The 12,223-nt window shown below is 50.1% G+C and overlaps 1 protein-coding gene across 3 annotated transcripts in view; it reads right to left on the reverse strand.

The window, feature by feature from the left end:
* The window catches only part of PPP1R16B (protein phosphatase 1 regulatory subunit 16B), a 109,194-nt gene that overhangs the window by 74,732 nt on the left and 22,239 nt on the right, over window positions 1–12,223 (reverse strand). The gene's annotated exons all lie outside the window — the stretch shown is intronic.

A 12,223-nucleotide genomic window follows, 5' to 3' on the forward strand; every position in this document is an offset into this window, starting at 1 on the left:
GGCAGGCAGCTTTTTGCTCATGCAGTAGAGGCTGAGGCATGACGTTTCAGAGATCCCAGGTTGGTCACACCAGCTGACACATCAAGGCTTTTAACTACAAAACTCAGTAACAAGTTGCACAGTTGTCATCCAATTCATCCAGATGGAAGGGACTTAGTGAAACCCATCTGGTGATGCTGTGGTTTTAGTCGGGGTGAATTACACCAGAAAGCTGAAAGAGAGCCCCCTGAGGCCACCACTCGTTCACGGGCTCCTCTATCATACCACGGAAAGATCCACATAAGAATGTGATGTTGGTCAGGTCCCCAGCTGCACTCCACTTCAGCAACAGGGGAGTTAGTTTCCCAGGGGCCCACTAGTTTATGACAGCTCTAGATTGGTTCCAGCCTGAGGAGGCCATTGCCAGCTGTGTAAGTTACAGCTAGCTGTGTATAGTAGCCCCTGCAGCAATCTGAGCTTCCCTAGGCTAGCTATTAGACAGCCACATAGAAAGAGTCTCTGTGCTGCAGGACTTACACCAGTGGTCCCCAACACGGTGCCTGCGGGCGCCATGGCGCCCGCCGGGGCATTTGTACGGGCCCGCCGACAACATGGGCTGGGCCCGCCCCCGGCGCGCGGCGCACGGGAGGTGCCGGCCCCATGCGAGCGACACGCACCGGCGCCGGATGCGCGGCGCTCAGGCAGCCCCAGCCCCAAGGCACATGCGGGCGCACGGGCATGCGACGCTAGAGCAGCGCCAGTGCCAGCCCCCGCCGCGAGGCTCGGGCGGCAGCCCCAGGCCCACGGCACAAGGCGCTCGGATGGCCCCAGCCCCAAGGCACATGCGGGCGCACGGGCATGCGACACTAGAGCCGCGCCGGTGCCAGCCCCAGCCGCGAGGCTCGGGCGGCGGCCCCAGGCCCACGGCACAAGGCGCTCGGATGGCCCCAGCCCCGGGGCACATGCCGGCACCGGGTGCAAGGGCATCCCAGTCCCCTGGCGGGTCCCCTGGCGTGCCCCCGGACGTGCGTCCCCGCCCCCGGGCGCCTGGCACGTGAGTGGCCCCGCCCCCAGGCATCCGGGAGCCTCTAAAGGTTGGGGTCCACTGACTTACACTATCGAGTAAGAGCAGAAAATGCACAAGAGGCCCAGACAAGGGGACTGGAACATTCTGTATATTGGGGGTGCTGAGAGCCACTGAACCAAACTATAAGCCCCGTGTATATAGGGTTGACAGATGGTTGAAACAAAAATACCAAACCCCTCTCCTCCCCTCAAAAAAAAACAAACAAAAAAAAAAAAAAAAAAAAAAAAAAAACCACACACCTGCAAAAAATTCTGTTGAAGGGGGGAAAAAAAGAGGGGGGAGACCAAGGACTTATTACGCCCCCCCAAAAAAAATTAAAATAAAACAGCATTAAAACAGCATGTCCCCTTTAAGAGTGAGTGCAGGGATAGGAACAGGGAGGAAGCACTAAGACCCAGCATTGTTTCCCTTAGGTCAGTGGTCCCCAACCATTAGAGGCTGCCGGGCGCCAGGGGGCGTGGCCGTTCGCCCACCAGGTGCCAGAGGGCGGGGACACTTGCACGCCCGGGGCCAGCGGCCCCCTCCCCCAAGGGCCACATGCCTGGGGCCGGTGCCCCCCCCATGCGCCATGCACCCAGAGCCCGGGCAGCCAATCCGCAGCGCTCCCGGGGCTCACCGTGCACCACGTGGCCGGGGCCAGGCCAGCCCCGAGCACTTGGCCGGCGCACACAAATGCCCCCGCGGGCACAGTGTTGGGGACCACTGCCTTAGGTCTTTTGACCAACAGCCATTTTGTGCCGGCAGCCTTGGGGAACCAGGTAAGCATGGGGGCTGAGGTCAGGAGGACTCGGGGGGGAAAGGGGTCTGGGCACTGAGTGTTGGGGTTGCCTGGTGCAGGGAAAAATTCAGAAAATACCAGACATCTCAGGTGTCCGATATTCTTTGAATTTTTTTTTTACCGGATAGGAGGCAAAAATACCGAACTGCCTGGGTGAATACCGGACACCTGGCAACCCTATGTGTATAATGGAAACCAATTCAGGCCTGGGGATGCTGCAGCTTATCTGCACCACAGTTCCTTCTAAGGTCCATGTGGTAGCTGCCCACCTCTTCAGGAGAGCTGTGCAATGGCTGCTTAGCTGCTCCGAGGTGGGGCCGTGGAGCGGGTGGCTGCCCCACCCCAGGAGCAGCAAGGCAGCCTCCATGCAGTCCTGGCCCTAGCTTCAGCTCTTACTCCGGGCTGGAGCTCTCCTAGCGAGGACAGCCGTACTGCAGTCCCAGCTCCCAGGGTAGCCACACCGCAGCCTGGGCTCCAGCTTCGGCAGCCACCATGTGGGTGAGCAGGTAGGCAACTTGGACACCAGTGTTCTTTGCAGTGAGTATTGAAGTGCAGTACGGGCCTGGGTGCCAGCTGGTTGAAACAAAAATACCGCGCGCGCACGCACACGAAAAAATTCTGTTGAAGGAAAAAAAAGGGGGGGGACCGAAGTTGTTGATGGGGGAAAAAAAAAGGCTCCAGGACCATTTTGTGCCGGCAGCCCTCCAGAACCAGGTAAGCATGGGGTCTGGGGGTATTGGGAGCTGAAGGAGAGGGGGAAGGCAAGGTGCTTCTCGGTTTAAATCTCTGTGGTAATCACAGGGATAGGATCACTGCTAGGGTCACCAGGTAGTCATTAAAAAAAATAATAATAATACCGGACACGGTTCATGGAGGGGGGGGGGCTGGGAAACAGAGCTAATGGAGGGGCAACAGGGTTGGCCAGGGGAGATGGGGGGGCCGTGCAGGAATCGGCCAGCAAGACGCAGCGGGACGCAGAGCTGGCGGCGGCGGCCGGGGGGAGGAGGGAGAAGAGAGGGACTAGCCAGGGAAAATCCAGAGCAGGAACCAGAGCAGGACGCAGAGCTGGCGGAGGGGGCAGGGGAGCAAATCAGCCGGCAGGGAGCAGGACTGACCCAGCCTGTGCAGATCCTAGGGCGCTCCCGTCCCATGCGACTCAGTCCGGCTGCGGCTCCAGCGCAAGAGCACGGACCGGGCTGCTCTCCCTCCTCACACACAATCAGAGCTCCCAGCGCCGATCGCACCCCACCCCCACAAGGCTTCTGTCTGGCGGCCAGCCGGAAAACCAGGAAATACCGGATGTTGCACATATACGGTATTTTCTGGATTTTATTACCGGATTGTCAGATAGAAAACCGGACACCTGGCAACCCTAGTAGCAGCAGTAAGAGCTTCCACCCCAATGGGCCCCAGCAGATGCCTGTCTACACTGGCCGCAAGTTCTTGCGCAAGTACACTGATGTTCTAATGTATGAAATCAGGGCTTCTTGCGCAAGAACTATGATGCTCCCGCTCAGGAATAAGCCCTTTTGTGCAACTGTTCTTGCGCAAGAGGCCAGTGTAGACAAGCAACATGAATTTCTTGTGCAAGAAAGCCCTATGGTTAAAATGGCCATCGGAGCTGTCTTGCGCAAGACAGCATCTACACTGGCATGGATGCTCTTGCGCAAAAGCACATGCCAATGTAGACGCTCTCTTCTGGAAGAGTTTTTGCACAAGATCATACCAGTGTAGACATAGCCAGAGTGGAGAGAGCTACAGAATACGGGGAGGCGACAGGGATCTGGCATGCTTTCCCTTTGTGATGTGCTGGGTTGTTTGGGGGCAGTCTGGGAGCCCTGTTTTAAATGTGTGCTATAGAGCACCTGGGTGTGATGTCGGGGAGGGAGGTTAGTTTATGGTACAGATTGCTCTATGGTGGTGATAGTTTTCATCCACACTAGTAAGGAGGGGAGAAGGTGAGACAGGGTAGCCTGTGAGCAGGGCAGGGGCCCCCTGCATCCCTGTTCCCCCCTCTCACATCCCTCTTCTCCTTTCACTGCCCTCAGACTCTCAGAGTCCCCAGCCTTCTTCAGCCCCCTGTCGACACATGTCTCTAGGATGCCGCCTGCCTCTGCCCCTATCAGAGGCAGTGGGGGGGGAGAGGGCAATAGGGGAGGCTGCTGCAGAGCAACCCCTGTCCGCAGGGGTCCTAGTAGGGAGCTGGGCCCCCCACGGAAAGGGGCTGCTGCCACCAAGCAGCCCCTGTTCGCGGCAGCCAGTGTTGACCACAAGCACGGGCTGCTTTGGCAGCAGCCCCTGTCCACAGCCAGCCTTGTCTGCTGCGAACAGGGGCTGCTGGACTTAGCACACGCTGGAACAGAGCAGTTGGCTCGCGCTGGTCTGGGACGCTGCACCTCTGCATTTTAAAGGTAGCAAGAGTCCAGAGGTTCTTACTATATTTAAAATGCACAGCCACAGCGCAGGTGGCTTCTGGAGCTGGCACAAGCCAGTTCCTCGAGTTGCCCCTGCTGCAGCTCTGCAGAGTGGTCCTATCGACTAATCGTATAGTCAACTATACAAATAGTTGACTATACAATTAGTTAGGAAACTATACTAACACAGCCTCATAATCAAGAGGCCAAAGAAGGAAGCACCTGGGAGAGAGGAACAGCCATGCTCAGGGTACAGCACATTCCTCTAAAGGAAATGAATTTGAGATACAGTTAACAAGGCACAAATTGCCTCAGAGATGAGCTTGTTCCCGTTAAATACACCAATACACAGCGTATAGAGTTGTAAAGTTCAACATAGATCCAAAGCCTGTCAAAATTAAGGTATATTTTCAGGCAGCTATGCTAAAGCCCCATATGAAGAGAGCTGGTCAAGTTTCCTACCAACATTGTTCCCCCCATACCTCTTTCAAGCAAGTCAAACCCTGTCAGCTGCCGGGGATTCATTATGCAAAATTTGCAAATGCCTGAAAATTTGGAAGGTTGTAATCAAATGTTGAGGGAAGCGGGAAGGAACATTCTGTGCTCACCTGCCACTCCAAAACAGAGTAAGATCAGCATTGCTGCTGATCTGAAGTGGTACTAAAAGCCTCAAGGCCTTTTGGGACAGACAATATTTGCAAAACACCGAAGCAGACTGAAACAGATCTAGTAAGTCCTCAAGACAGCTTAAATCATTGTCAAAGCAAGCCATGTGCCTCTGCTAGACCTCCGCCCTCTTTGGATAACACAAGCCAGTTCAGTCAAGCATGATTTATTCATGAGCCACAAAGATGTTTCTGAAGAGTAAATTCTTCCCCTTTGGAATGCACCAGATTGTACCAAATACCTCCAGAGGCCTTTGATAAAAGATTCAGCTCCACATATGTTAACGAGAAATTCTTCTTCTTCAGCTGGAACCCTGAGTTCAAATATAAATCTATCTTACAGGGAAGCCAAAGCATACCCCTTGGTTTTTGGCTGCTCTGGTGGAAACAGTCACATGCAGAAACCAGCATAAGGCCTACATGCCGAGGTAGAGGCACGTGTGACTGAGTTTATCAGAGTGGAACACGAGGTCTAAGGCACCTGAGCGTGGTGCATAACCGTGCCCGCCTGAGAGCATTCTTCTGAGGAGAGGTCTAGTCTAGTACTTTTTTAGCTAACACTGAGGATTTTAAGCTTGATGTGTTTTAAAGAATGGATGGTTTCAGAGGTAACAACAAGGGTCATTCTTGCCTTCCCCCCTTGTCCAACAGACGTCACTTTTCAAGTTAATTTAGTAAAAGTTGTGTCCATCCCCATAAAAACTGCCCAAGCCTGATTCTGCAGGACTATTCAAACAAGTTGTCCCTCAAGGAAACACAAGGGAAGTTAAAGGATCTGCCTGCCTGAGGCACAGCTAGTTGCCAACTTTCCTGGAAACCTTAAGCTACTCCTGTGAGGAAGGATTGTGCCCTAGAAGTGCCAGAGAAAAAGGCCCCTTTAGAAGGCATGGGAGGGAGCCAGTGGGTGGGAAGTTGCTTTGCCGTTGCCTGGCTTCACCTGATCTCTGCTCAATGTTTAGCATCCTGTAGCTCTTAGCTTGGTACAAGAACAAACAAACAACAGAACAGAGATAGGTAAAAGAGAAGACAATGAGAGATGACAAAGAGGCTGTGCTTTGCAACCCATGCCTCAGACACGCACTGCCTGCCTTAAAGTGGTTTCCATCACATTCAGGGTTTACAGCCTGGTGCAGTGGCTCTCAGCATTCCCACTATACAAATTAGGGATGCAAAGGGTTAACTGGTTACCTGGTAAGCATCACCCTAAATGGGTAATGGTTACCAGTTCCAGGTAACAGATGGGGGCTGGAGCAGATCCCCACCTGCTGTGGGGCAAGGGGTTACTGCTCCCACCATGGACAGGGGCTGCTTTTGTCCAGAGTACCCCTGTCCACGGCAGGCTCAGGTACTCCGCAGGCAGGGATTGCTCCAGCATTTGCAGCAGCCTGTATCCATGGGGAGCCCAGGTTGGATCCTGCTTTAGTTAGTAGGTTAACTGGTTAAATGTTAGGTCAACCCAACGTTTAACTGGTTTACTGATTAACCATGATTTTATATTCTTAATACAAATAGTTCCAGTGCCCATGGCAGCATGGGAGTTATTGAGAGGCAGCTGCCAGTACTAGAAATACTAGATCATCCTCAAGCACCAGAAAACTGCTATACGTTTACAAGGCATCAAAAGGTGGCAGAACTGGACCTACTTCCGTGCTACTCCTGTAGCCCACAAAGCCCCACGTGGAACCTTGGCTCTGCAGCTCAGGCTGCTTGTTTTCAAATGCCCTAGTTTCTTTCACTGTACAAAAAAAAAAAAATTGTTGCACATGTTAATTATTCTTCTCACAAACTGGTCAGTCTAATTATAGCACAGCACGGCCTAAAGGTTCGTTTTACCTGTAAAGCAGCATAGGACCCAGCTGTGTGGGTGTCTGTGGCTTACAAAGCTTCACATATTAGTTTCTCTCTTTTTTTTTTTTTTTTAGTGAAGTGCTGCTCCCTGCCTCTCACCCAGCTCTGTTTCCATGAGCTCAGCTGCCCTGGTTCTTAAGAGGTGCAGAGCACATCCTGCAAGCTGCAAGCAAACCACAGCAGCACGACAGAGAGAACAGTGATCCTACTATACGTGCCAGTCAGAAGGAGGGACATTCCCTATTTTATACCACTCACGTGATCACTCTTTTCACAATGGTCCATCCCTTCCCAAATAATCCAGCTGCTCCAATGGGGATCCCAAAGGTAGGTCCTACTATGTCTGCCTCCACATGTCCTTACTGAGAGCATGTAGAGGCTGGCACCTGTGATCATGTCCATTCCCACAATGCAACCAAAGCCCACATTTGCTACATACTCTGGCCCCTCTTGCAATTATGTGATGATGAGTTCCACGGACCCATATGCCTGGCAGGATCAGGGCAGCTTCCTTTAAAGTGGCAACTCCCTGAGCTACAAACAAGCAGCCCCACTTTAATTTGTGTGTTAGCTGAACACAAAGAAGGTGAAGGAGTGATCTTGATGATCATTTGTAAATATCTACACGGGGGAACAAATATCTAGTAATAGGATTTTCAATCTAAGAGTCAAAGTTAAAATGTTATAAAGTTGATGGTAGATAAATTTAGATCTGGCCTACTCTAAAAAATTAGGTCAACTTAGCTATGTCACTCAGCAAAACCTGACACGCCTGAGCACCATAACGTTGACCTCACCCCCAATTTACTCCCTAACTCCCACGTTAATAAAGCAATAAGTGATCCAAACACATAAAGGGACAGTTAGTTTAAAGAAATTTTAAAAACAAACAAGACTTTTCTATTTTTTTACTTGGCAGATTTAACAAGTTTATAGTTCCTCGGCATGTAAATATCAGAAAGAGCACAATCACTACAACAGTTAGGCTACGTCTACACTGGCATGGTTTTGTGCAAATACTTTTAACGCAAGAGTTTTTGTGTTGAAGTATTTGCGCAAAAGAGCGTCTACACTGGCATGTGCTTTTGCGCAAGAAATGTGCTTTTGCGCAAAAGTATCTGTGCCAGTGTAGACTCTCTCTTGCGCAAGAAAGCGCTGATGGCCATTTTAGCCATCGGGCTTTCTTACACAAGAAATTAACACTGCCTGTCTACACTGGCCTCGTGCGCAAGAACAATTGCGCACGAGGGCTTATCCCTGAGCGGGAGCGTCAGAGTATTTGCGCAAGAAGCACTGTTCTTGCGCAAGTACTCGTGGCCAGTGTAGACAGGTGGCAAGATTTTGCGCAAAAGCAGTTGTACAGGTGTAATCACCAGCTCTATTGATTTAAGGTGGTGTTATGGTAATATAGAATGAGCATTATTAAAGCACCCAGCGGCCCTGTCTTGTGATTTTATTTAAATTACATGAGATCACTGCAAACACAGATTTAACAAACTAGGTATGTCTATCAAGTGTTAACATTAGAGGGAAAATATTTCTGACAAAGCATCCTTTAAATAGGGAGCCCCCAACGATGTAAGTATAAAATTTGTCCTGCTGTTTGTATTGGGCTTTGAAGCAACAATGAAACTAAGGACCCAGTCACACAAACTGGCACAAGTAATTTTATTCACAAGATGTCTCATTTGAAGTCAGTGGGATGACTTGTGGACAGCAGGGTCTGTAGGACTGAGCCTCCCCCCCCCCCCCCCAAGCCCCGAAGTGCTATCAGTGCATAAAGAACAGAGAATGCATCACCTTCCCTTACCAACTAACCCAGTTAATCTTCTCCCACAAGGAACCAGAAGCCAAATGAAAGTAGTAAACAAGGCAGGTTGATTTCTTTCATTAGCATTCATTCCTAGCCCACTGCAAAGTCAAGGTTTCTTCAGATCCAGGGACGCTGCAACCATTTGAATCGTGGGTTGCTGAGAGCCACTGAACCAGACTAACCCCTGTATGTAATGGAAACCACTTCAGGCAGGTTAGATCTGCCCCTCAGCATTCCTAATCAGTGTTCTCTACCCACCGCTACATGAAGGCCTTATCACACAATTCCTAGCCACCACCCAGGGCAGGTCTTCTGCTGTCCTTCTCCCATGGATGCCTCCATCAAGCATGTTGGCCTTGACTCCGGAGCTGGACTTCTAGGTTCCTTTAATCAGGCTTTGTTGCCACTGAACGTTGGTGGTTCAAGTCCTGCACTGGGGTTTGGGCTGACAGACAGTGCCCCCACTCAGGGGAAATTTGGGAACCATGTCAGCTGGTAATATGTTGTCCAGTAGCAGGAGTTCCCCAGCAGCAGGGTGAGCAGCAGCTCCCACCTGAAGCTGGGCAAGCCAAAGGGGGTAAGGCAGTTTGCAGGAAACCAAAGGAAACAGAGCAGGAGAGGGAGGGGAGGAGAGGCATGAGGGACAGGGCAAGATGTGGACTGAACTCAAATGGACTCCAAACAAAAGCCAGGGAGGGAGGGAGCCCAAGATGGAAATGGGCCAGATGTACAGGTGTAGCAGCACCGGCTGTATGCCAGGCAGGATGGTAAGGTGCTTTGGAGCAGGTCTTCTCCAGAAGCAAAGAGTCTGGAAGTACAGTACCTGGGAAGTGCTGTATTTACATAGGGGCAGAGGGACTGAAGCCTCTTCTACTCCTCTCTGGTGGGAGCTAAAGCCGACATGACACTGTTCAAGCGAGTCTGTAGCATGCCAGTGTCCTACTTAATACTCTCTCCAGTCAAACAAGCTCGGCATAATTTCCTAGCCACGCACGAGTTCTTGCTGAGCACTTACGGTCCCAGGTTCGCCAGTGGCACTGCTATCTGAATCAGTCTGCTATACCCTTAAGACAGGTGCTGTGACACCAATGTCTTTTCTGTCTGGATGATGGAAACCGTGGCCAAAGTCCTGTACTACATCACCAGCTTGTTACAACCATCACGGGCCCTTACTCACAGCAAATGCAGTTAAGTTTCCTTTCTTAGTCTTAAAATATCACTTCATTAACCACTCTCTCTCCAACCTCCAGGCACCTGTAGCCAGAGAAGGGCAAGGTGCCAGTTCTGACTACCTCACCAGCCAGCGCTGACTAGTTTCCCCTGCAGGCTGCCTGTGAAGCTCACCCAGTGCTGAGGCCTTTCCAACACAACGAAGGCTGGACCAGCTGCCAGTATTGACTGCCTGGGGCACACTCGGGTGTGCTCAGGAACTAGGACACACTGAGTTGCCACATCAAAGCCCCTGCTCTCTAGGGATTCTGGTCACCACCTCCCACCCCTGATCCGGATCAGCCAAGACAAGTTCACCCTCTCAGCAATGGGGTGTGGGAGCAAACAGTGGCCCATCAATGGAAGGTTTCTAAGGTAACAAAGTAAAAATTAGTGTTTTCTAGCCCACGGTGGGGGGCTGCTTTTGTTCATTTGAAACTGAACATCTGCATCTGTCTACAGTCACAAGCAGCCACAAACAGACTGCACACACACCCCCACCCCCGTACTGAATCTTGGCCCCACAGAATCACTACGTGAGGCAGCACTCATGGCACCCACTTCATGACAAGATGACAAGAACCAGCAGGGCTGTGGGAGGCAGTTTGCCTACCGAAGCGAAATATGTGCGGCACGAAGCTCAGGGGAGTGCATGAAACAAAGATGTGGTAGAAGTACATCAATTACCCTGTCAAGGCACTGCAGAGATGACTAACCGTCCCAGCCTCCTGCGAGGTGGATAAATGCAATTGCTTCCATCGTAAAGGATGAGGAAATGGAGGTTTCATGGAGCAAAGCGACTTGCCAGAGACTAGACAGTCAGTCAGTGATACAGCCAGGTCTAGAACTCTGGGGTTTTCAGCCCTAGTCCTGCACGGGAGCCATGCCACAGTGCTGAATACGTCCCCCTGACTACCGAAAGCAATCAACTCACCCCGAGAACTAATTTCACCAACTGTTTCTGTCGCATTGTGCCTTGTTGGTGGGTACATGGGTACTCCCAGGTTAGCCATAGGTGGGAGTGAAAATAAATTGTATCAGTGATGAAAATCAACAGTTGTGTAATCACTATTTTAGGTATGTCTACACTGCCATTAAAAACCTAAGGCTGGCCCATGGCAACGGATTTGGTCTCTTGGGACTGTTTAAATGTGGGGTAGACATTTGAACTTGGGCTAGGACGCTGCAACATGGGAGGTTCCCAGAGACCAAACCTTTACACTGCAGTTAAAAACCTGCCCAAGTCCTCATTGATCTGTGCCATCTGACATGTCCTTAGATGCATTCAGCACCTTTCATGCTCAGGGATCCTAAAGCCCTTCTGAAATTGTACTCAAAGGATCAATGAAATGCAGCCATTTCTGGTGTGATGGGCAGCAGTCAAGTGGTATTAACGTACCGTATAAAAATAGAGGGAAGAGGAAATTTTGACCAAGGACCCTGTGTAAACCATGATTCTTACAGAATGTAAGTATTTGAATACATACTTAATGTCCATGTACAGCAGGGGGACTTTAAGCCAAGAAGGATCTTCTGTTAAGGCATTAGATTGGGGCTCAAGAGCTCTGGGTTTGATTCCCAGCTCTGACACAGGTTTCCTGTATGATCTCAGGCAAGTCACTTAGTCTGTTTTTCAGTTTCCATCCATAAGATGGGGATATTATCACACCACATTACTAAGAAAATAAATTCATAATTTGTTGAGATGCTGTGGTATTGATGAAGCTACATAAATGGGATCAAAGATTACAAATTATTTCCTTAGTTCAATAGAAGCCTAAAGATTTTAACTAAGACTTTCTCAGCAACTCCAAGCCAGTAAGTTTGGAAAGAAGTGTTTTGGGTTGGCTGTTCTCTAGGGTTCCATATCATCTTTCTCTCCATTGAACTTATTCCTAATACCAGGGCTGAAATGCCAACCAAGAAAAAAAGGTGTTAAACAGTGAGTCAGAAATTATTTTAAAACTGACACTGTTAATAGAAAAGTCGAAGGGCCTTGTTTTTTTTCCAGCTGTTCCACTCTAAACAAGAGCCAGAGGAAGCCTCTTAACATTTTCACCTCATGTTTCCTGTAACATTTAGCACAGTATGCCATAAAACACCACTTTTCCTCCCAATATTTCACCTTGGACTCACTTTCTCTACTTTCTTAAAGGGATTCTCTACCAGTGTTCCTGTAACATTTTCTACCCTTGGGCACGATGAATTTTCTTTTGGACGGCTGAAATTTCTTATGTTCAATACTAATATTGAGGTAGTGTGTGCATGTGCACCACCAATACAAACAAAAACAGATAGATAGATGCCCCAGAACAAATTAACACATGGCTTCGAAGAGCTTGCAAATAGGGTTTTGTCCTACAAAACAATTAGAATCACACCTAATACTTGCGACTGCTGCCTCATAAAAACCAGACCTCTACCACATAG

This window comes from Pelodiscus sinensis, chromosome 18, assembly GCF_049634645.1.
Source record: "Pelodiscus sinensis isolate JC-2024 chromosome 18, ASM4963464v1, whole genome shotgun sequence".
Lineage (NCBI taxonomy): Eukaryota > Metazoa > Chordata > Testudines > Trionychidae > Pelodiscus > Pelodiscus sinensis.